The 25,695-nt window shown below is 41.2% G+C and overlaps 1 long non-coding RNA gene across 1 annotated transcript; it reads right to left on the bottom strand.

The window, feature by feature from the left end:
- Positions 1-2,633: 2,633 nt before the first annotated feature.
- Positions 2,634-4,187, bottom strand: LOC141107911 (uncharacterized). Its single transcript, XR_012235985.1, has 3 exons — positions 3,893-4,187; positions 3,144-3,386; positions 2,634-3,048 (listed from the first exon to the last, which is right to left on the bottom strand). It is a non-coding gene; the product is annotated as an uncharacterized lncRNA (long non-coding RNA).
- Positions 4,188-25,695: the final 21,508 nt, after the last annotated feature.

A 25,695-nucleotide genomic window follows, 5' to 3' on the forward strand; every position in this document is an offset into this window, starting at 1 on the left:
GGCAGGATCTGGGGGTCCCCTTGTTAAAGGGGGCTTCCAGATTCCGATAAGCCCCCTGCCCGCAGACCCCCACAACCACCGGGCAAGGGTTGTGGGCATGAGGCGCTTGTCCCCATCAACATGGGGACATCCTCCCCATGTTGAGGGCATGTGGCCTGGTAGGGTTCAGGTGCTCTCGTCCCCCCCCCTCTTTTCCTGCAGCCTGCCAGGTTGCGTGCTTGGATAAGGGTCTGGTATGGATTTTTAGGGGGACCCCACATCATTTTTCTTTTAAATTTTGGCGCGGGGTTCCCTTTTAAAATTCAGGTCTGGTATGGATTTTGAGGGGGACCTGCATGCATTTTTTTTTTCATTTTGGCGTGGGGTTACTCTTAATATCCATACCAGACCTGAAGGGCTTGGTATGGAATTTGGGGGGACCCCCACACATTTATTTTTTGAAAATTTTGGTTCAGGGTTCCCCTAATATTCATACCAGACCCAAAGGGCCTGGTAATGCTACCGCTAGTACTTTTAAATGACTTTCTTTTCCTTTAGAAATGTCATTTTGCTCTCGGACTGTTGTAAACACGGGAAACATGCGTCACTTTACAGGCATACTATACACACCCCCAGGTACGAAATTTAAAGGAATATTTAACTTTTATTTTTTCACTTTAAGCATTTTTAAAATCACTGCTCCCGAAAAAACGGCCGCTTTTAAAAAATGTTTTTGCATTGATGCATGTCCCCGGGGGCAGGACCCAGGTCCTTAAACACTTTTTATGACAATAGCTTGCATATTAACCTTTAAAATTAGCACTTTTGATTTCTCCCACAGACTTTTAAAGGCTGTTCTGCGGCTTTTGAATTTGCCGCGAACAGCCCAAATTGTTCGCTATTTGGCAAACGGGCGAACAGCCAATGTTCGAGTCGAACTTATGTTCGACCTGAACAGACAGCCCATCCCTTGTCAGTACATCAGGTGTGATCAATTTTCAGAGATTGGCACCATAGCTTGTGGACTCAATAACTTTCACAAAGACCAAATAATTTACACCAATTTGGGTTATTTTTACCAAAGATATGTAGCAGTATAAATTTTGGCCACAATTTATGAAAAAAATTACTAATTTGCAAAATTTTATAACAGAAACGAAGAAAATTTTTTTGTTTTTTTACAGAATTTTCGGTCTTTTTTCTTTTATAGCGCAAAAAATAAAAAACTCAGCGGTGATTAAATACCACCAAAAGAAAGCTCTATTTGTGTAAAAAAAGGACAAAAATTTCAAATAGTTACAGTGTTGCATGACTGAGTAATTGTCATTCAAAATGTGGGAGCACTGAAAGCTGAAAGTTTGGTGAAAGCAGGGGTCCGTCATCCGGAGATAATTCCGAAAATCATCTGGATTATTCTCCTGGAGCTCCTGCAGCAAAGGCATATGACATAATTGGTCACGATTAATAAAGCAACCAATTTTTGGTCCAAGAACTCCTCCTCCTCCTGTTCCTGGACTGGACTTGGGTTAAAGTAATAACACTAAGGCCAAAAATAAATAACACGTTATTTCCTCCGATTCCGCAACATGTCTGGTTGACGAACGGCCGTTCAGAAACAAACTGAAAAGCACGAAATGAAAAGTGCGAACTGAAATGCGCAAAATGAAAAGCGTGAATCAACACTCACCAAACTTCTACTAACACAAAATTAGCAGAAGGATCCCAAAGGGTGGTGCTAAAGAGCTGAAAAAAACACGTAGTACGTCACTACATTCATGTTTGTTGACCAACAATTCCTTGCCATTTGTATGCAAGACAAAATCCAGGCACATGCCTTCGGACAAAAGTCAGAAGTTTTGTCTGCGGAAAATCTGATCGTGTATACGAGGCTTTAGACTTAGTGCAGCAGTGGTTAACACAGAAACAGTCACTGAGATCCTTCACTCTTAAGTCTGTACTCACATGTGCCCAGGGCTTGGCTGTCTCCCTCAGGCTCCAGCAGGCAGACTCCTCTGTGAGACTTCCAAGGCAGGTCTTTAGCTCCTTAAGTACTTGTGGCTGGATAGGCACCCCAGCTGAGCACATACTGAGACCTCGATGAACAGGCTGGATCTGCAGCAGGATAGCCAGGAAAGACAGGCAGCCCTCCTGGCTGGGAACCTCTCCTCCAGGGAAAAGAACCCTTCTCTATGTGGCTCCAAACTATTTATGCACTTCCCAACCGCCATCTGGGCACACCTCCTCCAGGGATTGGCCGGAGCTGCATAAATATTCAGGCTGCTCATCTGACTCTCCCACTCACTATGTTCTGGAAATCTCCAGAAAATGGGAAAGCAGTCAAACTTGCACCTGCAGAGCCCAGAGCAGCCTAAAGGAATCACACACTGTTCTGTTGATTACAGGAGAACCACTGCCTAGTCCAACCTAGCAGCCTATCTAGGAGGGTGCTACACTATATAGACATTTAAAGCAATTAGGGTTGCACTGATACCGGTATCAGGGCCAATATAGAGTATTTCCACTCAATACCTTTGCGGTGCGATTTGAGCCCATACAAAATGAATGGGCTCAAATCGCACTGCAAGAATTGCATGCAATTTGAACAGAAATGCAATTCCTGTCTGAATCGCATGTGGTTTCCCACACTACTCCTGTGTGAACCCAGGCTTGTCATAGTGATCTCAGCCTGGACAAAAGAATAGGGGATGACCAACTATTTTAGGAGAGGGAGCCGTGCCACGTCCAAAACTTAATGAATACAAAACAAAAGGTTCCCCTAGGTGGACTTTTCCGGCACTTGCAAAAGCAAATAGGTGAAGTGTGTACAGAGTAGGGGACATGAGTATATATAGATAAAAGGTATAATTTTATTTGTATAGAAAAATACATCAAATAAAAAACAAGCAATGAGTATACATAGTAATACAATGGGAACTACATAGTAGCTGTGATGAAAAGAAAACAATAATTGATGAGAAAGCTCTTCTCAAGCCCAACGTGTTTCGGGGTACTATATATCTGTACGATCCTTCTTCAGGGGCAAAATTGAGAGAGAAGGTTTCATCTATACTGATAAGGGGGAAAATGGAAAGGAGAAGGTCAGGGAAATGGTTAAACCTATATAGTATCATATGGGAGATTGGGATGATCGGTTGATCACCTACCAGGAACTACGATTGATTGCTTGTAAGAGTTTATAAAAACAAAAGCCAGACAGGGCACTAGAGGAAGACAGGATGTAGTAATACGTATAGGTATTATAGCCAGTAAATCTACATGTTTAGATGGTGAAATGTGCAGGATGGTAGGCTGCAGTCACCGTGGGGAGATGTGACAGTACTCCCGTCCCGCCCAACCCGGGCGCGTGCAAACCGGAGCGGCGTGCTGAGGTCACAGAAAAAACGTCCCTGGAAAATAAGAAAATGTAGAGGGGACCTTTAGGAGAGGGTCCAAAATGTATAGGTAGAGGGAAGGGGTAATTCCATAGATATAAAAGTTTAATCAGAAAAAGCATAGTAAGTGTATAGTTAATATGCATATAATGAGCACTAAGAAAGGGGGGACTGGAAAAAGAAAATCCAGTTCACCCTATATCATAGTGACAGAGTACACCTGTGTATATATATGGGATGCAGTCCAACATAGTATATATTAAAAGTAGATGCACAGTAACCAGTCAAAAAATGACTGTGGTATGTATGCATACTGAAAACGTATAAAGTAGCCAAAGGCAAAGTACAATTGTGAGCATGACCATGATATACACATGATAAGTGATACAAATGCAATGTTGCAGGGCCTGTTGTGGGATGTATAAACAACAGAGTCCAAAAAAGGAACATACTTAAGGTGAGGATTGTATGGTTAGTATGGCAGTGTGGAAGAGTATTGAATATAGTTGAAAAAAACATACCTTAGATGGAGATAAAAGTATAAGTCACGACCTCACAGCCAAACATCCAGCAAGTGTAATGTCCTGCTGGGAAGTGAGGAGGGGTGGTTGATATAGTGCTCAATCAGCTGGCCTCTAGATGAGGCACAGCTGTTTAATGAGAAAACGTAGGCAGGGACGTGTTGTATCGACCCCCCGAGGCGGGGGTGCGCGGCGCCGCCCCAACCGCGCATGCGCGAACGTCACGGCGTTTGGAACAGCGTCGCGCACACCCGCCCCACCGCCACGGAAGTACCACTCCGGCGGACTGCGCATGCCCGCCGGAGTAGCAACATGGAGGCAGTGGGCGTGGGATGGAGAACGCCCAGGTACCTCCCTAAACGCCGCCCAAGGAAAACCCGTGGCGGCTTTCCGTGCCGGGCAGCCGCTCCGGCCACCAGCGCCCAGGGGAGGGCGGGGAAAGGGAGGTTGTGTCACAAAAGATGGACCAAAACATAATGACATAAATAAAGAGACATATACTCAAGAGGTGGGGCGGCTAATAATAAATTGTAGGCATTTTGATATCTTCCAATATGCAAAAATAACCTGTGCCAGCTGCATGAGCGGGGAACTAAAGTATTGTGTGAAACAATGAGATTATAAATTGGCATAGGGGACAGTAGGCAATACCAAATACATATGATACTTATTGACAAAAAAGGCTATTGAACTTCAGGGAGCAGATAAATATACATGACAATGAAGCATATATAACCGATATAAGTACATGATGGTTAAGAACAATAACAAACATAAATACATCATATACAGACCCAGTGTAAGGGCCAAAAAGGGAGGAGCAAAACAAGAGGGGAAGGGATTTGGTAAACTAATTGGTTTTACAAGAGAATGACCAGGCTGATTGTGCGTCACAATACATGGTCCCCTGTGGTACCAACTACAAACTGTATCGGGAGACATAAGTAGGTTGTGGGCCAGTGATTACCAAGGGTAAGGTGAGGAAGGGGGAGGGGGAAAGGAAAGAAAAGAAAGGGGGGGGGGGAGGGGAGGAAAAAGAGGGGGAGGAAAAGGGGGGGTGGGGGGAAGGGGGGTGGGGGGAGGGGGGGGGAAGGAAAGGGAGGGGAGGCCTGTATGTGGCAGACATGCAGCCTGGTGTACAGGATAATAAGGGGTAGACAATAGTCACAAATCAATGAAATATCAACACAACATAACATAATTAAACATGCTTGGAAGTAATCGTGAAAAATAACCCTATTTCTCCATACCCCCGGAATTAAAGCCTTGTAGAAAGGGTTTAAAGCAAACCGCTTCATTCAGGCCTGGAGGTATAGTGGCCTTAAGTAGATGGATCCATTTGAGTTCTCTCTGAAGTAGGATTTTATTCCAGTCACCCCCTCTGGGGTTAGGGTGTATACGGTCCAAAATTAAAAATTTGATGGAGGGAAATTTGCCTCCATGTACCAGTGTTACATGTCGGCCAAGGGGTAAATCGGGGTCTGCTGTTTTCATAGCCACGATATGCCTGTAGGCTCGTCGCCAAAACTCGAGCTTGGTTTTTCCTATATAGAAACAGCCGCAGTTGCACTGGAGTAGATAAACCACTCCAGTGGTTCTGCAGTTAGCGAAATGTTTGGGGAAAAAAGGTTTTCCGTTTGGAAGAGTCGGGTTTTTTTGGGTAAGCATGTAACCACAATAATGGCATGAGCCACAGGCAAAGGTGCCCCTATATTTACAGTGGACTGTCGATGGTCTGAACTCACTTTTGGTGATCTGGTCACCAATGGAGGTAGCTCTTTTAAAGGTGAAGTGGGGCTTTTCTGGGACTAGATGGCCTAGACTAGGGTCTAGGGCCAATAGATGCCAATATTTGTCAACTATTTTTTTGGTTTGGCGATGTTGTTGATGGTATGTTGTAATGATACTGAGTGGGTAAGAGTTTTTTAATTGTTTGGTAGAATGAAGAAGTGTTTGTCTAGATTTGCTATTAGCTTTACGAAAGGCTCTTTTGAGGGACTTGTGAGAGTAGCCACTGTGACATTGGGGATTGTTCAGCTCAAGTGGATAGATGCGTTTTAGTGCAGTGAGTCCACATCAGAGAGGCATTTATAGTTAAGGGCCTGGTAGCCCACGTTTATTAAAGGAAAAAACAACAAAAGTCCATCCAGGAATCCCACGCAGGGGTCCAAGCTTCAGCAAGTAAATACAATAGAAAATCCAAATGAAAATGCTAGCCCACCTGGCTACTCTTCAGCAGTATTGCTGCTATAGGGAACAGGCCCCTCAAACAAGCTGCTTGGATGCACACAGTCTTAGGCTCCTTGGTCACACACAGTTTCAAGAGCTTCAATGCACACAGCTTCTGGCTCCTTTGACGCACACAGCTTTACAGCCCTTCAATGCACACAGCTTCTGGCTCCCTGGACGCACATAGCTTTGAAGCCCTTCAACGCACACAGCATCTGTTCTCACACAGAGACACTTACTAGCAGCCACTGCTCCAACTTCACCTTCCTCCACACTTTCTGCTCTCACCAGTCCCTCGTTATATGGGCTGTGTGCACCTGGGCACACACCCTGCTGGCTGTCCACAAGACCCGGACACAGGGTTGGAGATCCCGTCCCACCCAAGACTCTGAAGGATCTCCAAACTACAGAGCCCCATAAGGAACTAGCAAAACCTGGAGAAAACTGCCAGAGCAGTTCTCTCCACCTCAAACCTACACTCTGTAGCTCTGCACTCAGACAATATGCAGACTCTGTGTCCACTTTAACCCCATTTTCATAGTGACAGAGCCTTGCTCTGCCACATACCCCCCCCTCTTGTTTCGATCCGGAGGGAGAAACACCTGCACCCACCATAGCAGTTGGGACACTTCTGTGCTGGCCATCAGCCACGTAGGCCCAACCCTTTTTTCGGGTGTGCTTCCAGGTACGTCCCACCTTGGATCTTAACAGGGTCCTATAATTCCGTATACTCTGCCTTCCCTCTCTTCTCTTGGGGTTCCTGAGCATACTCTCCTCTCTTGGGGGAACTCTGCCTTCCCTGATCCTACCTTTCAGCTTACAGACGTCAGTTTTATCTTTCACCACAGGTCTTTCAGGTTCAAAAACCTCTCTCTGGTTACCCACGGCAACCACGTCACTTTTAACAGCACCAAACATTAGCAGATCATACATTTCAATGACATCCTGTCGAACACAATCAGTGCCATCTATCTCAGTACTTGTTGTTAGGACCAGACCTGAGGAGGGACAAAACACAGGCAAGTGATTACACCCCACGGGTCCATAGCACAGCTTCACCTCACCTGTTGTCCAACACTCCATGGGTAACTGATCTAACAAATGACACTGATCCAAGCACAAACTACTCCTTTCTGATGTACACATTACATTGTTGCAGCAACCAACATTAGCACTTTCCTTTACAGTGTCTCCGGGTACTTTAAGTTGTACCTCTTTCTGAGTGATAGAAAGCATCTCTGCTAGTGCTGCGTCTATTTTGGGCCCTACCTTCTCATGAGGTTTAGCGGGTGAAACAGTATCCACGCCCTCTATTGACCACTGCTCAGCCGCACCTCGGACCACACCAGCAGAGATGTTTATAGTCACTACACCAGCCGGAGAGACCTTTGATGTCTCCAACAGTTCTCCTGGGCACCTTCCATACCACTCAGTAACTGGGAGCACCCTCTCAGAGAACCTCAAGACTATCTGCCACACTGTTAATAAGCATTGGTCCCACCAATACCATTCTCGATCAAGGCTTCCCAGCACAGCCTGTACCACCTGGCTCCACCCATGGGTACTACGCAGCACCACCTGGTCCGACTGTGGTGGAGACACCCAAGTGTACAGTGAGTGCATTTTTACCAACTCCAGCATTTCAAGTAAGGTTTTTGTCATCTCTAAACATCCAATGTCTAAATACCAGACCTTTCTAAGGTCTTTTTCCCTGTCCAAGACATGGAGGGGCTCATCCACTGCAGCTTGTGAGGTTGAGACATTTGAAGAGACCTCCAACTCCTTGGAGGTACCCCTCATCACAGCCTGTTGCTCCCCTGGAGCGCTGTCAGACACATGTCTCACACTTTTCCCTTCTGTACCAGTGTCAGTGAGCCACTGCAGGTCATTATAAGTCACATTGTCACCTTCACACTTGAGCTGTGGGGCTGTGGACAACACATCTGCTTTGCCAGCACCCTGAACAGTTCCTTCAGACTGGAGGGCATTAACCTTCGCAGGGACAAACGTGTCCTTGAGCACCAGCCGATCTGCGATCCCTCCATTGGGCATAGCAGGTGTTATGTCCACCACATTATTTAATATTGCGATTGCATTCTCATACCAATTATCCCAGTCTATTGTGGTTCCATCACCTACTCTAGAAGGCCCCACAGGAACCTGGGATTCACTAGCCAAAACATCACCTGTGTCATTTCTATACATATCCCTTTGGGTGCACACATCATCTGACAAGGCAGGCTGTAATACATGCTTTTGCCCTACCTGCTCTGGGGGCGCTACTGACACACACAGCTCTGCACTTTCAGCTTTTGCTGGCTGAATTAACCCCTTGACACCAGGGTTACACTTAGGGTTGTGGGGCTGCGCCTGCACACTCTCACTGTGTGACTCAGTCTTCCTTTGTTTCACCAGAGTAGCACCACAGCCATCCTGGAAAACCTCTGGCTCCAACACATGGAGACCCCACGAGACTCCCATGGACAAGCCTGCGCTTCTGGTTGTCATGGGAGATATCCTACTCCCATCATTGGCAGTGAACACATTTCCAACATTTTCAGACATGACATTAAAGGGAACACATTTTTCAATGTCATTATCACCAATACCATCACATTTGCCAACAGTAACATATTTGTCAGCATAACCATCATAATTTTCATTACGTATAGACATAACTGCTACTTTTGTGGATTGTCTATTACCAACCACAGCCTGTGAGCCTCTCCTCACATCACCCTCTATCTTTAAAGGGGAACTCTTTCCTCCTTGGGCAGCTCCATAGCTGACCTGGGAAACTCTCTGCTCCGTCACTGCAAGCTCCTCTGAAGTTTCCCTGGGCAACTCTGCAGCACCTGTCACTAGGGAACATGGCACAATAACAGTTTTGGTCACCCCTAGTTTAACCTCTCCAGCACTCTGCTGGATTATAGCAGGCACATGCATAGTTCCCATGTTCATTTGAGTCTTTAACCTTGCTGTCAGCTGGTCCTCACCAAGTGCCTCCCCACTGCTCCGGGTAGCACACTGCAGCAAGTCTATGTCCATTTGCACTGCGGATCTTCCTGCTGGACACACTCCCATGTCACTAGGTTCAGTCCCACAAACTGAAACAGTCTTACCATTTTCAGTGGCTGACATCATACCCTTCACTTGAGTGCGCTGTCTCTCAGCTGCATCCATACCAGCTACTTCCTCTGTGTGGCCACAGGACGACACTGCAGCCTTTCCAGACTCTTCAGCGTTGTTCCAGAACCTTGGGCAAGTAAAAATTCCATGCCCCACTTGACCACATTCCAAGCACGGTACTGGTAGCTGAACTTTACTTTCTTGGAATCTCCTTAATGACTGGCTCTCTGTTGCCACAGGATACCACTGGTCATGACCATCAGCAGACAGACTCCTTGGATCCCCGACATCCCTGTTGGCCTGGACATTGCTTCCACAGATGACCATATTCCTCTTTTTCACACGCTGTTGTCCACCTGGCTTCCTGTTGCCAGGGGAAACTTCTTTCACTTCCTTTTTAACTGGGGATGACATGATTAATTTACCCCAGGTCACAGAAATTTCACACTTGGAAAAATTCTCTGGCGTGGCTGGGGCATGTGGTGAAATACCCTCTAGCCATAGAACCCTTTCCCTTGCTTCAGCAAGGATTGCTTCCTTTTTCTGTTTTGAACGCCCCATGCTTGCTGTCTTACACACAGCAACTTGCAACACACTTCACAGCAGAGAGAAAAAAAAATATGTGATTCTCCTTTCACAGGTACACAACCTGCATGCAACACGGAGAGAAAAAATATGCGATTCTCCTTTCACAGGTACACAACCTGCATGCAACACAGTCCATCAAACTTCTGTGCAATGCTGTTCGCCTGGCTGCCACACACAGCTAGCAGTAGTTCCTGATGCGACTCACCATGGAGCAAGGACCTAGATTCAACCGTCTACATGCCCGCATTCGAGCACCACTTGTGACATTGGGGATTGTTCAGCTCAAGTGGATAGATGCGTTTTAGTGCAGTGAGTCCACATCAGAGAGGCATTTATAGTTAAGGGCCTGGTAGCCCACGTTTATTAAAGGAAAAAACAACAAAAGTCCATCCAGGAATCCCACGCAGGGGTCCAAGCTTCAGCAAGTAAATACAATAGAAAATCCAAATGAAAATGCTAGCCCACCTGGCTACTCTTCAGCAGTATTGCTGCTATAGGGAACAGGCCCCTCAAACAAGCTGCTTGGATGCACACAGTCTTAGGCTCCTTGGTCACACACAGTTTCAAGAGCTTCAATGCACACAGCTTCTGGCTCCTTTGACGCACACAGCTTTACAGCCCTTCAATGCACACAGCTTCTGGCTCCCTGGACGCACACAGCTTTGAAGCCCTTCAACGCACACAGCATCTGGCTCCTTGGACGCACATAGCTTTGAAGCCCTTCAACGCACACAGCATCTGGCTCCTTGGACGCACATAGCTTTGAAGCCCTTCAACGCACACAGCATCTGTTCTCACACAGAGACACTTACTAGCAGCCACTGCTCCAACTTCACCTTCCTCCACACTTTCTGCTCTCACCAGTCCCTCGTTATATGGGCTGTGTGCACCTGGGCACACACCCTGCTGGCTGTCCACAAGACCCGGACACAGGGTTGGAGATCCCGTCCCACCCAAGACTCTGAAGGATCTCCAAACTACAGAGCCCCATAAGGAACTAGCAAAACCTGGAGAAAACTGCCAGAGCAGTTCTCTCCACCTCAAACCTACACTCTGTAGCTCTGCACTCAGACAATATGCAGACTCTGTGTCCACTTTAACCCCATTTTCATAGTGACAGAGCCTTGCTCTGCCACACCACGTAAAAGCAATCTATCTCGGAGAGCAGAAGCCTCTGTGAGAAAATTACTATTGTCTGTACAGTTACGCTTAATCCTAATGTATTGGGAGTAAGGGATGGAGTCAATCAATGGTTTGGGATGAAAACTAGCAGCGTGCAAAATAGTATTGCCGGCAGTGCTCTTTCTGAACAATTTGGTGGAGAGTTTTCCCTGTCCGTCCTTAAAAATCTCAATATCCAAGAAGGTTACATGGGTATTGTCACAAGACATGGTAAATGTAAGATTAAAATCATTCTTATTCATCCGAGATATGAACTGCTCGAGTACATCCAACGGACCCTCCCATACGACCAAAATGTCGTCTATGTATCGATACCACGTTTGAATGTGGTTAGTATATTGGGTGAGGTTCTCATCTGAGAAGAGGGCTTTCTCCCACTCCCCCAGATACAGGTTAGCATACGATGGGGCACAACAAGTCCCCATCGCCACCCACTGCAAGAATTGCATGCAATTTGAACAGAAATGCAATTCCTGTCTGAATCGCATGTGGTTTCCCACACTGCTCCTGTGTGAACCCAGGCTTGTCATAGTGATCTCAGCCTGGGTTCACACAGCAGCGTTGCGGGAAACTGCATGTGATTTGGACAGAAATCACACCGCATTCCTGTTCAAATTGCATGCGATTTCTCTGCAGTGCGATTTGGGTCCTCATCCGCGTCACCTATTAGTGCAGCCTCTCAGTGCCATCAGTACCGCCTACCAGTGCCTATCAGTGCCCACATCATTAGCACTTAACAGTGCCCATTAGTGCCACCTATAAGTGCCCATCAGTACCGCCTAGCAGTGCCTATCAGTGCCCACATCAGTAGCACTTAACAGTGCCCATTAGTGCCACCAATCATGGCTGATCACGATGTCAATAGGAAGAGCCGTTGATCGGCTTTTCCTCACTCGCGTCTGACAGACGCGAGTAGAGGAGAGCCGATCGGCGGTTCTCCTGACAGGGGGGGTCTGCGCTGGTTGTTTATCAGCGCAGCCCCCCCTCAGATCACCACACTGGACCACCAGGGATCGCCACTAGGACCACCAGGGAAGGGGCAACATGTGGATGGCCAGTTATGTACCCCATGGCCATCCACATGTGCCCAAGGTGCCCAATCTGTGCCAATCAGTGCCTACAAATGGGCACTGATTGGCACCTACATGTTTCAGGTCTGCCCAGCAATGCCACCAATCAGTTTATTCAGTGCCACCAATCAGTGTCATCATTGCCACCTGTCAGTGCCCATCGGTGCCACCTGTCAGTGCCCATCTGTGCCCATCAGTGCCCACCTATCAGTGCCCATCAGTGCCACCTATCAGTGCCACCCATAAGTACCCATCAGTGCCACCCATAAGTACCAATCAATGCCACCTACGAGTGCCCATCAGTGCCGCCGTATCAGTGCCCATCAGTGCAGCCATATCAGTCCCCGTCATTGAAGAAGAAAACTTACTTATTTACAAAAAATTTTAACAGAAACAAAGAAAAACGTGTTTTTTTTCAAAATTTTCTGTCTTTTTTTATTTGTTGCGCAAAAAATAAGAACCACAGAGGTGATCAAATACCACCAAAAGAAAGCTCTATTTGTGGGAACAAAATGATAAAAAATTAGTTTGGGTACAGTGTAGCATGACCGCGCAATTGTCATTCAAATTGCAACAGCGCTGAAAGCTGAAAATTGGCCTGGGCAGGAAGGTGTCTAAGTGCCTGGTATGGAAGTGGTTAAATACCACTAATAGAAAGCTCTATTTGTGTGAAAAAAAAATGATAAAAATGTCATATGCGTACAGCGTTGCATGACCGTGCAATTGTCATGTGTGATAAAAAAAATGTGACAGCACTGAAAGCTGAAAATTGGCCTTGGCAGGAAGGGAGTGAAAGTGCCCAGTAGGCAAGGGTTAAAGATCAATTGTGGCCAACATGTATTATCAGTGAACTGGTGACTGTAACCAAAAACATTCTGTTTAGTTGCTGATTTGGGTTACGGAATGGTTAAAGAAAAAAGTTTAAATAGGACATTCAACTGACATCATATAACAGATCAATATTCAACCATTTCTTGTGTTCGCTGCAAATTTGATTGCGGTATATCGCCCCATTTGCAGTGCATCGACGGCTGCTGATTGGCCAAAGCATGCAAAACCTGCATGCTTTGGCCAATCACAGCGCCATCTGCTGTGAGAACCATGATTGGCCAAAGGCAGGGTGCCTTTGGCCAATCATGGCTCAGGGGGCTAAGTCCACGGCAAACACTATATAAGGCTGTTTACACGGCGGGCGTATGTAGTGTGATAATAATGTGGAGAGGATAACTCCACAGGTTAGGCAGGTTAGTTAGTGGCGTGCAGGCAGTTTAGTATATATATATATATATATATATATATATATACATATATACATATACAATATATACAGTGTAGTCAGTGTAGAATATATATATATATACAGTGCAGGCAATGTATTAAAAAAAAAATATATATATATATATATATATATATATATATATATATATATATATATATACTGTGTAGTGTGTGTGTGTATGTGTATATATATATATATATATATATCTATAGATATATATATACTGTGTAGTGTGTGTATATACAGTGGGGGCGGAAAGTATTCAGACCCCCTTAAATTTTTCACTCTTTGTTATATTGCAGCCATTTGCTAAAATCATTTTAGTTCATTTTTTTCCTCATTAATGTACACACAGCACCCCATATTGACAGAAAACACAGAATTGTTGACATTTTTGCAGATTTATTAAAAAAGAAAAACTGAAATATCACATGGTCCTAAGTATTCAGACCCTTTGCTCAGTATTTAGTAGAAGCACCCTTTTGATTTAATACAGCCATGAGTCTTTTTAGGAAAGATGCAACAAGTTATTCACACCTGGATTTGGGGATCCTCTGCCATTCCTCCTTGCAGATCCTCTCCAGTTCTGTCAGGTTGGATGGTAAACGTTGGTGGACAGCCATTTTTAGGTCTCTCCAGAGATGCACAATTGGGTTTAAATCAGGGCTCTGGCTGGGCCATTCAAGAACAGTCACGGAGTTGTTGTGAAGCCACTCCTTTGTTATTTTAGCTGTGTGCTTAGGGTCATTGTCTTGTTGGAAGGTAAACCTTCGGCCCAGTCTGAGGTCCTGAGCACTCTGGAGAAGATTTTCATCCAGGATATCCCTGTACTTGGCCGCATTCATCTTTCCCTCGATTGCAACCAGTCGTCCTGTCCCTGCAGCTGAAAACACCCCACAGCATGATGCTGCCACCACCATGCTTCACTGTTGGGACTGTATTGGACAGGTGATGAGCAGTGCCTGGTTTTCTCCACACATACCGCTTAGAATTAAGGCCAAAAAGTTCTATCTTGGTCTCATCAGACCAGAGAATCTTATTTCTCACCATCTTGGAGTCCTTCATGTGTTTTTTAGCAAACTCCATGTGGGCTTTCATGTGTCTTGCACTGAGGAGAGGCTTCCGTCAGGCCACTCTGCCATAAAGCCCCGACTGGTGGAGGGCTGCAGTGATGGTTGACTTTCTACAACTTTCTCCCATCTCCCGACTGCATCTTTGGAGCTCAGCCACAGTGATCTTTGGGTTCTTCTTTACCTCTCTCACCAAGGCTCTTCTCCCCTGACAGCTCAGTTTGACAAGACGGCCAGCTCTAGGAAGTGTTCTGGCCATCCCAAACGTCTTCCATTTAAGGATTATGGAGGCCACTGTGCTCTTAGGAACCTTAAGTGCAGCAGAAATTTTTTTTTTAACCTTGGCCAGATCTGTGCCTTGCCACAATTCTGTCTCTGAGCTCTTCAGGCAGTTCCTTTGACCTCATGATTCTCATTTGCTCTGACATGCACTGTGAGCTGTAAGGTCTTATATAGACAGGCGTGTGGCTTTCCTAATCAAGTCCAATCAGTATAATCAAACACAGCTGGACTCAAATGAAGGTGTAGAACCATCTCAAGGATGATCAGAAGAAATGGACAGCATCTGAGTTAAATATATGAGTGTCACAGCAAAGGGTCTGAATACTTAGGACCATGTGATATTTCAGTTTTTCTTTTTTAATAAATCTGCAAAAATGTCAACAATTCTGTGTTTTTCTGTCAATATGGGGTGCTGTGTGTACATTAATGAGGGAAACAAAAAGGAACTTAAATGATTTTAGCAAATGGCTGCAATATAGCAAAGAGTGAAAAATTTAAGGGGGTCTGAATACTTTCTGTCCCCACTGTATATAGATATTCAGTGCCTTGCAAAAGTATTCACCCCCTTGGCTTTTTACCTATTTTGTTACATTACAGCCTTTAGTTCAATGTTTTTTTAATCTGAATTTTTTGTGATGGATCAGAACACAATAGTCTAAGTTGGTGAAGTAAAATTAGAAAAATATATACATAAAACTATTTTTCAGAAATAAAAAACTGATAATTGGCTTCTGCGTATGTATTCACCCCCTTTGTAAGGAAGCCCATAAAAAGCAATGGTGCAACTGACATGAGAATTTATAGATAGGCAACTCCTATCCTCATATTGATTAGTGGTTCCAAATAATAATAACTACTGCAGTAGGGAACAGACACAAAAGATACACTTCGCATCTTTCCAAATAACTGTTCTGCTTTATTATGAAGATTTTTATACACATGATTACATAGGTATTACATTAATATTACAATTGTACGTTTATGGTAACAAGGGGCGTAACATAGGCAGACTAATTCTAATCAGGAAAGAATGCAAACATGTAATGAAAACATTATTAGTGCCGTTGCACAGTGAGGGCAGTGTGCAATACATACAAAATAGAATACAATTATATAAAAAACTTACACATTTCCTTTACAGTCTCCTCTCTTTTGATCAATGTTTTGATCACTAACCATACCTGCTATCACCTTTAACCTGGAACCTCCACACGCTTAGGTGAAGGTAGTCCTGGCCAAAGAAGCAAAACTCCATTGTGGAGAATATCCAGTGCCTTGCAAAAGTATTCACCCTACTTGGCATTTTTCGTGTTTTGTTGCCTCACAACCTGGAATTAACATGGATTTTTTGAGGATTTTAATCATTTAATTTACAGAACATGCCCACAACTTGGAAGATGTTTTTTTTTATTGTGAAGCAAACAACAAACAGGACAAAATAACAGAAAAAGTCAATGTGCATAACTATTCACCCCCCTAAAGTCAATACTTTGTAGAGCCACCTTTTGCGGCTATCACAGCTCCAAGTCGCTTTGGATATGTCTCTATGAGCTTGCCACATCTTACCACTGGGATGTTTGCCCATTCCTTCTTGCAAAACTGCTCCAGCTTCTTCAAGTTGGATGGTTTGTGCTTGTGAACAACAATCTTTAAGTCTGACCACAGATTTTCTATTGGTTTGAGGTCTGGGCTTTTGACTAGGACATTCCAACACATTTACATTTTTCCCCTTAAACCACTCAAGTGTTCCTTTAGCAGTGTGTTTGGGGTCATTGTCCTGCTGGAAGGTGAACCTCTGTCCTAACCTCAAATCACACACAGAGTGGTACAGGTTGGGTGTGTTGGGTTTGCGCCAGACAAAGCGTTTTCTTTGATGGCCAAAAAGTTCAATTTTAGTCTCATCAGACCAGAGCACCTTCCTCCATACATTTTGGGAGTCTCCCACATGCCTTTTCGCAAACTCAAAACATGCCATTTTGTTTTTTGCTGAAAGTAATGGCTTTCTTCTGGCCACTCTGCCATAAAGCCCAACTCTATTGAGCATACGGCTTATTGTCGTCCTATGTACAGATACTCCAGTCTCTGCTGTGGAACTCTGCAGCTCCTCCAGATTTACCTTAGGTCTCTGTGCTGCCTCTCTGATTAATGCCCACCTTGCCCGGTCTGTGAGTTTTGGTGTGTGTGGCCATCTCTTGGCAGGTTTGCTGTTGTGCCATGTTCTTTCCATTTTGGTTATGATAGATTTGATGGTGCTCCTGGGGATCATCAAAGATTTGGATATTTTTTTATAACCTAACCCTGACTTCTACTTCTCAACAACATTGTCCCTTACTTGTTTGAAGAGTTCCTTGGTCTTCATGGCAGTGTTTGGTTAGTGGTGCCTCTTGCTTAGGTGTTGCAGCCTCTGGGGCCTTTCAAAAAGGTGTGTATATGTAATGAAAGATCATGTGACACCTAGATTGCACACAGGTGGACATCATTTCACTAATTATGTGACTTCTGAAGGTAATTGGTTGCACCAGAGCTTTTTATGGACTTCATAACAAAGGAGGTGAATACATACGCACATGCCAATTACCAGTTTTTTTATTTCTGAAGAATAGTTTTCTGCATATATTTTTCTAATTTTACTTCACTAACTGAGACTATTGTGTTCTGATCCATCACATATCATTCAGATTAAAAAAACATTGAACTAAAGGCTGTAATGTAACAAAATAGGTAAAAAACCAAGGGGTGAATACTTTTGCAAGGCACTGTAATTGCTGAGCAGCTTTTTTCATTACAAAATGACTTTTCATTGTGAAAAACAAATAATTGATAAGACATATTTACAGAGTACTGGCTGTACACTCCTGTGGTCAGAATGCCCTTCTAGCTTAATTGTTGGCACGCTGACTTATCAGCACATGTAAACACAGACAATTCTACATAAAATGGAAGACGTACAAAAGACAAATAAGACTTCAACATGGCTAAACTACTTTTCAAATCACATTATATATATATATATATATATATATATATATATATATATATATATATATACATATATATATCCCTTACAATTAGTATGTAAATAAATAGTACCCTAGACTGTGATTCCAAGAGGGAAAGAAATCAAACACAGAGATTTCTTTACTTTAGTCTTTTTTGCAGTGTCTGGTGTGGATCCAGGTGACTTTTCCTTCAAGTTTTGCACAACTGTACATGAAATAGATGCTGTATTAATTCTCCAAACATTTCCTTATATATAAATGGCTCTTAACAATCCACAAGTCACCTGGCTTTAGTTTAAGATCCTTCCAAACATTTAGGATCTGGAATTGGGGAGAAAACACATAAATGAGTTTGTCAAAAACATTAAAAGATCAGCAACATACTCTGTGAGATCTGAATGGAGGACTTCAGCTGCTGAGACAAAATATAAGCAAGTGAGTAACATACTCCCAAACCAAATCTCATAGGGAGAGAGTCCAACATTCCCCTTTCAGGCTTGATAAAATATAAGAAAATATTCAGGCAAAAGTTTTCTAGTTTCTTACTCTACTTTTTCATACATTTTTACATTTTTTACATTGTAGACAGTAGTGGGTGTAAAAATAAAACCTCACAACTTCTAGTAAGGACTCTCCTTTAAAAATGATTTCCTCTGTTACTCTCTGTAGTTTCTGCACTCTATATTTACAAACTACTTCTGATAACACTTTTTACTGTGGCCTTTGCAGTAGCATTTGCCACTGAACATCCAGAAAACATGTCCATACAGACAAAATGCATACTTGTAGATCCTGACTTGGGCCTCTGGATATAGGTTTTTGTAATCTCTGGAAGGGATGGTAAGCTTTTGCTAACACATTTGGTAACTGGTAAAGCAAGAAGTGGCGTGTTATAAAAACAACTGTGGTGATCCCTGGCTCTATCCCACGCTCATTTACTAAGGCGGCCATAACTGCTTGTGACTGATGATATGGGCCATCTGTCAAGCTGGAGGGAAAAGAGTGACTGGCAGACATAAAAGATCACATTTTTCCAAATTCCTGTTTAAGAAGAAATTGCCCCCTTTGGACCACTTGTTCTTCACGTTCTGGGTCCTTAAAGTTGAATTATTAATCCCAGCTATACTGCGCCAGAACTAGGGTGGAATCTGTGAGTTGCACAGACCCAGCAAGTGTCCAGGGCTGTAAATGCAGCATCCTTAGTCACCTGGTCTGCTTCCATGTGTGAATTTTAAGGTTAGTATGGCTACCTCAGCAAGAACCTGGAAGGCTGAAAACAGCCAATCAAATTAACTTGGCATGCTGATTGGTTTACCTGCCAAAGTAAAAACAAACTTCTGGCCCTTCAAATGGAACCAAAAGCTCTCTATATCTTGACTATCTATGTAAATATATACTCTTTTTATAGCTCACAGGCTTTGCTAAAATATGGAGCTCTGCTTCTTGAGCTGGGGAAAAAGGATCCAATGACTCTGAATACAGAGCATCCTTCTGGGTGATAAACTGCATACTCAGTATAAAGCCGGGAAGTAACTCTACAAAAAATGTAATATCTGAGTCTTCAGGTAGTGTTTCCTGCATCGGGCTCACAGCAGCTGATTCCTATGTCATCAATTTAACACATGTGGTTTTCCTTTGTCTCCAGCCTTCTCCAATAGAGGCAATAAGGTGGCTGGATTCAAATATTCACATTTTTCATTGTTAGATTTGTATATAAACAAACAAAACAAGTTCATATTCTGAACCTTTCATTAGACAAACATTTAGTTAGCTGTATATTTGCTACGCAGAATGTGGGATCATTAAAAATTAAATATTTGACCAAAATAACGTCTAACTTTGTCTAATAGCACCTTTGCATAAAGTTACAGCTCTAAATTATCGGGATGAACCCTTCATTACTGGATCCAGCTTGCATAAATATATTACAATGGCTTGTTTTCTATCATGCTGTTTGCCTAAGAACTCCAGTTTCATGTTTCAAAAAGACAAATTTTTCCTGGCAAAATTATAATTTCTCATTGCTTGCTCTGTTGTTAGTTTTAGCTAGATAACTGTCCTTAGTTTCCATCTGACATTATTTTTCTGGTGTCATAACATAATAAATGATACCAATACCCTGTGGTCATGTAGAGATGTCCAATAAATCCAAAGTATTCATCTGCTTATACCACTGCACTTAATTATTTTTCACATGTTTTGGTCACATGTGTGTTGATTTATCCTTTTGCTACAGCCACTAGCTGTTATTTATTATGTAGTGTGATATCATTAGCACTGTCACTTTACTTTTATGGTATACCATTAGCACCGTCATTTTTATTTTTTATCTGTAAAATTTTGTTGCTGGATTAGCGCAGCACCACGCTTTATTTTTGTTTCACTGACTACTAGGGGTAGGGTGTACCCTATCCGGTGCAGGCAGCTTTTCCACTAGCTCCATTACAACACACATGATAGCGCAGTGTAGAATAATTATAATAATTTGGCTTTATAATCAAGATCTGTAAGTATGCAGTCTGAGTTCCCTTTTATGCTTTGACATTGAAAAAGCTCACTCAGCTCTGCATAAGACGAATCTTGAAATAGCTAGGTTGTGTGCATGTCATTTTTGTACCAGTTGTTCTACATGTGCAGAGTTAATGACTAAAGGTCAGTAGGTCAGTGGTTTCACAGATAAGAATATACTCAGAATATCTGTCATAGACTTTATTGTAAAGATCTTTTTTAAGGTAAAAACATATATTATCCATAATATAGTTAGTTATTTGATATAGTTATTTAATTAGTTAGCTAGATTGAGTTTGTGTGAAGTAATATATATATTTATGTATCCAATTGTAGTTTAATATGCATTTGTAAGGTTTGGTACAGAATTGCATTTCTGTAGCTTAAAGGATATCCATTACAAGAATTCGGCCATTTGGAAAGGTCATTCACCTTGAGTTTTTTATAAGAATCTGTTGTGTGTTACTGACAATCAAAGAAGCTTAAGAGACGTGTCAGCTGTTGGCAAAGAGAATATTTAGAATAATCACGAATATGATCATTTCATTTTTAGTTCTAGCCGTATATGGCTATGGCTATAGTCTGCTGACTAGTAGATTTGAAATAGTATAAAAACAGAGTGACACTTCACTTCAGGACGCACGACACACCACACACACACAACACATGTCCTTCACACACACACACAGAAGGACTTCACTACTTTTTCACATACACAAAGAAGAACACACGCATTCTTACTCTACAGAAGACATTTTGTTTACATTAGGCCTAAATACAGCCTACCTCACAAACAGCTGCTAGAGCGGACATCTCTCTGACATAGAAAAGCACAAACGGAGCTGAAAACATCTCTTGAACCTTTTTGATACAAGTTTTTGTTCCTATTATCTTTTGTTTTACTACATCAAGAAGAATTTAACTTTGTATATATTTTCAAGTTGTTGCCAAGTGTGACCAAATAAACTCACACTTTGTTTTTAAAGACAGCCTGGCTACTGAACTTTGGAACAAAACGCCTAAGACACTGTTGACATAACACGTGTCTGAGAAGAGAAGGTTTTTACACCCTCTCTACATTTTTACATTGGCGATTGCCAGCCAGTCCAGTTTTTTTTTCCTTGTTCCTCGACAAAGGGGGGGAGACTCACACATTTTCATGATTGATCAAGTCTCGGGAAAAAACGATCAAAGAACCTAGAATGAGGCGTTTGTGTTCCATCAGACGAGGACGAAAGGTCCAAGGAACTGAGCCAGCTAAAGACGAGAAATTCTTCTAAATAAGATATGGCATCTGATAATCAAATATGGAGGAACAACAAGCTCCAAGAAGAAACTAAGTAAAGAACCTAGAAGGAGGCGTTTGCGTCAGATGTGGACAACAGTTCAATAAAAGTCGCGGGTGAGTTTTTCTATGTCTGTTTTCTCACCTCTAGCCAAAGTTTGTAACTTTGAAAAAAAACCAAAAAAGGAAGACCCAGCCTACGAAGTTGATTGACAAGGCCATTTGGACGGTATGCTTCAAGCTATTGTTGGAAATCCAAGACTTTGTTTGTGAAAACGTAACGTTACGTACGTGAAGATTTCTGGCAAGGTTAGTTCCTAAGAAGGTGAGAAAGTCTCACATAAGAAAATATTGGGTAGTTGCCCAAGAAGAAAAAATGTTGAATCAGGAACTGAGACTTCACGTTATTTGAAAAAGCTACCATTGTGTACAACTGGCAGAAGTACTCTTTTGGGTAAGCTAAGATGAAAGTCGGATTTTGATGTTTGAAGATGGAAAGTCCAAGAAACAGGCAAAGAAAAATCAACAGGCAAGAACACTAAAGCACACTAAAGCACACTACAGCACACAATACAAGGAACAAGGCAAAAAGCTACAAGAAAATTATTCTTCAAAGAAAGAAGAAGTAACGAACGAAAGAAAAAGCAACAAACGAAAGAAAAAGCAGCAAATGAAAGAAAAAGCAACAAATTAAAGAAAAGGCAACGAACAACAAAGTTAAAGGACATTATTAATCTCTTGTTTTTTTTTAAGTGCGCACAGGACTATCATACTAACAAGGGGTGAGTGTGTTTGTTTATATAGAAGGGTAACATGGGATGGTTAACAACTCAAGGCTCAGAAGTATTTTCTTGTACCATCAGGAATACATGCAGTAGTAAGGTAATTAATTAATGCCAGAGTGTAAAGAAGTTATTAAATAAGGAAACTAAGTTTAATGCTGCATGTAAATGTTTATGAATATTTAGGCCCTGAAAAACAGAAATGTGTGTTATTACACGTGGTCATTTTAAAACACATATATAGGGGGCAGAAAAAAGTTTTCAGAGAAAAAAAGTATTGATTAAGATTGTGGAAAGAACTGTATGAAATTGAGATAATGGAAAACAACATGGTGTTTAGTGTTTTACAAAAATCCTATAGATTTGGTTGTAGGAAATAATAAGTTAAGGATTGAACAATTTTTAAAAAAATTCCAAACTTAGATTTGGTTATTAAATTAAAAGTAGTAGATTGTTCTAATTTATTTAAGACTACCCAGAGAAAATATTAAAATATGAAAGTTTTGTTCAATCTAAAAAAATTGTAAAAATAACAATTGTTAAAAGTCTTTGTAAATTAGTATTTCTGGTAAAAGTAAGGACTTTGTTTGAGGGAGGAGTTTTCTCGGGGATATGGCCAATCGCAGTTCATGGGCAGGACCCAATCTGTGATTGTCCTGTGATTGAGATTGTCCTCTAAACAATTTTTTTTTTTGTCATTACTATAATCAGGAAAGTCATATAACGTAGTGTACATGATTTTTGGCAGATGTACAAACAAAATATGTTTAAAAAGTGGTAAAAAGGTTAAACATTTTAAAAACGAAAAACTAGATTGTTACCGAATTGCACAGTGTATTGTATACAAAGCATGATAGCTAAGACTGACTGTAACAGATCATTCTCTGAAGAGTTTGTGACATACGAGGAGTGTATTACCAACAGAGAAATGCAGATCAAGTTACACAGACTACTCGTCATGCCATGACAGTTTTCACTTCTGTGGATCAAAGTCTTCCAAATATCTGGAAGAGGATTCATGGATGAGAAAAAATACATTTTTAAAAGGTATTATTACTTACTAAAGTAATTGTTTTTAAAAATTAAGATTTTTTGGGCCTTAATAACTTTTCTCGAGAGTTCATTGAGATTTTTCTAGACAAAGTATCTGTCTGAGTAAATTTTAATGAATTATATAGGCTTACTGTAGGGCAAATATTTTTAATTACAAGAGAGAACTTATATACAATAATTTGAAGATCTAAAGAAAGCCCTTATTAATTTAGTATTTTTTGATTAATATAGAGATCTCTCTCAGCCATTTTACATTTAAGTGTATGTGGGTGATGAGACAATTTCATTGGTATTTATAAAAAATGTGTTAGGAGTGCATTGTTCAATGCTACAAATCAGAGACATTGTGGGTTTTGCACCATTTGTTTTGAAAAGCATCTTATGTTACACTAAAGGTGTTATTACAAAGAAAACAGGAGGTGTCAGTGCACACAGCTTTGTCTAGTGGCAACTGGATGTTAAAAAGTTCAGTTGTAGTGGTATATAAAAAATTGATGCAATATGAGGGATAGAGCCACAGTTGTGTAAATTAATCATGAAAAAGTCACTTTTTCAACTTTTAGTGGGCATTTATTGGGAAAGAATTTCTTGTGCTTCTATAGATGGATCCAAATATTGTCACAATGGAATGACAATATTAAACTTTCTGTAAGTGTCTGCATTAAAAGCTGAACTTAAGACTGCCATGTGTTTAGCAGTCAGAGTGACAGGCATGTGTGGTTCATTCAATCATACTGTATGAGAGGAATGTTTTTGGTTCTGAAAAGAAATTTCAACATGATCAAATTTCTTTCAGAAATAGAATATTTGGGAAAGCCCAACCTAAATTGTTAGTGTAAAGGAAAAAATACAATATTCTGGTAAGATTATTCTTTTACAAAATGTAATATTAGTCACAGGATAAAGAGTGGGACTATGACATTTTGTCTTAGAATCAGTACAGACTGATGAAGATAATATTTATTGTAAAAAAATAATTGATTCCAACAATAATGGATAGAGTTATTTTTAAATGAAAATATTTCTTTTTGCATATCCAGGTACCTGACTGACTGAATGACTGATTGATTTTTTGTTTAAGCTAATGAAAGAAATGCTGAACTACTCATTTTAGAACACTTTGTCATCAAACTTCTGAATATTGTTTTATTTGTTTATAGAACAATCCAAAAGGAAAGAGTAACCTAATACTACAAAGTATTGAGGAATTTGTCAAATCTATATAGATTGATTATATTAGTTTTTTTTCCACCTGCTAAAGGAGGATATTAGGATGTTGTTTTTTTTAGTTAATGTTTCTTTTTGATAAATTAATTGAGATAATTCTAGAAAAAATAACATTTTTAACAAAAGCTAAGTTGTTGTGAACTTATGTCATATTCCATTGGGGTTGGATTTCAAACCATGGAATCAGATTATGATTTAAAATTTTGCAGGACATGTATGCAATTTTAGGTATTTAGTAAAGTTTTTGTTTCTTATCATCTTAAGTACCCAGGTATTGTAGAAGTATGATTAGTATTATAAAGTCTAAATAGGGTAAGATGATTCAAGAATAAGGTAAAGATTGGGTGACTTATTTACCTGCTACAGTTTTAGTTGAAAAACTTTATTATTTTGTAAACATAGGGTTTATTAACTTTTTAAGTTAATGACAGGATGTCTTTTGAGATTAGCATACTCCGTTATTTTTATATAATCTGTTGTATAGAAAGAAGTGTGGTTGCAAACATTGCAAACAGGTGCAGATATTTCAGAAGTTTGTTCACAAATTATGGCTAGGCCTTTGCTAAATTTAAATAGAAATGATGTCTTGAATGAGATTTCTACTTCTAATGAGTATGTTTAGTAATTTATTCCAGTAGCTAAAGTTATGGTTAAGAATTATAGATCTGAAGGTACCAGGGATGCAAACAGAGATGTCAACTGGGATGCCAATTGGAAAGATTATTTTGTTATTTTTAAGGTACATTGGAATTATAATTTTGTGTATATTGCATCCTATAGTTATTATATTTATTATCATGATATTATGTATTTTATTTCAAATCTGTATTATGGTTAGAATGAAACGATTTTATAAATTGATTAAGAAAGAAATGAAAAAAGGTGAAAAAATTATGACAGGTATTTTTAGTCGGAAAATTACTTCTGGCTTATCTGATCCTGTGATTGGCTGTGGTACATCTGGAGCAACTGATTCAAAATGTGTATGAAAGGGCCACAAATGGAGTGCGCGTGATTTAGGTAATATAATAAATTATATTCAGGGGGGATTGTAGAATAATTATAATAATTTGGCTTTATAATCAAGATCTGTAAGTATGCAGTCTGAGTTCCCTTTTAT

This window comes from Aquarana catesbeiana, linkage group LG09 (assembly GCF_042186555.1).
Source record: "Aquarana catesbeiana isolate 2022-GZ linkage group LG09, ASM4218655v1, whole genome shotgun sequence".
Lineage (NCBI taxonomy): Eukaryota > Metazoa > Chordata > Amphibia > Anura > Ranidae > Aquarana > Aquarana catesbeiana.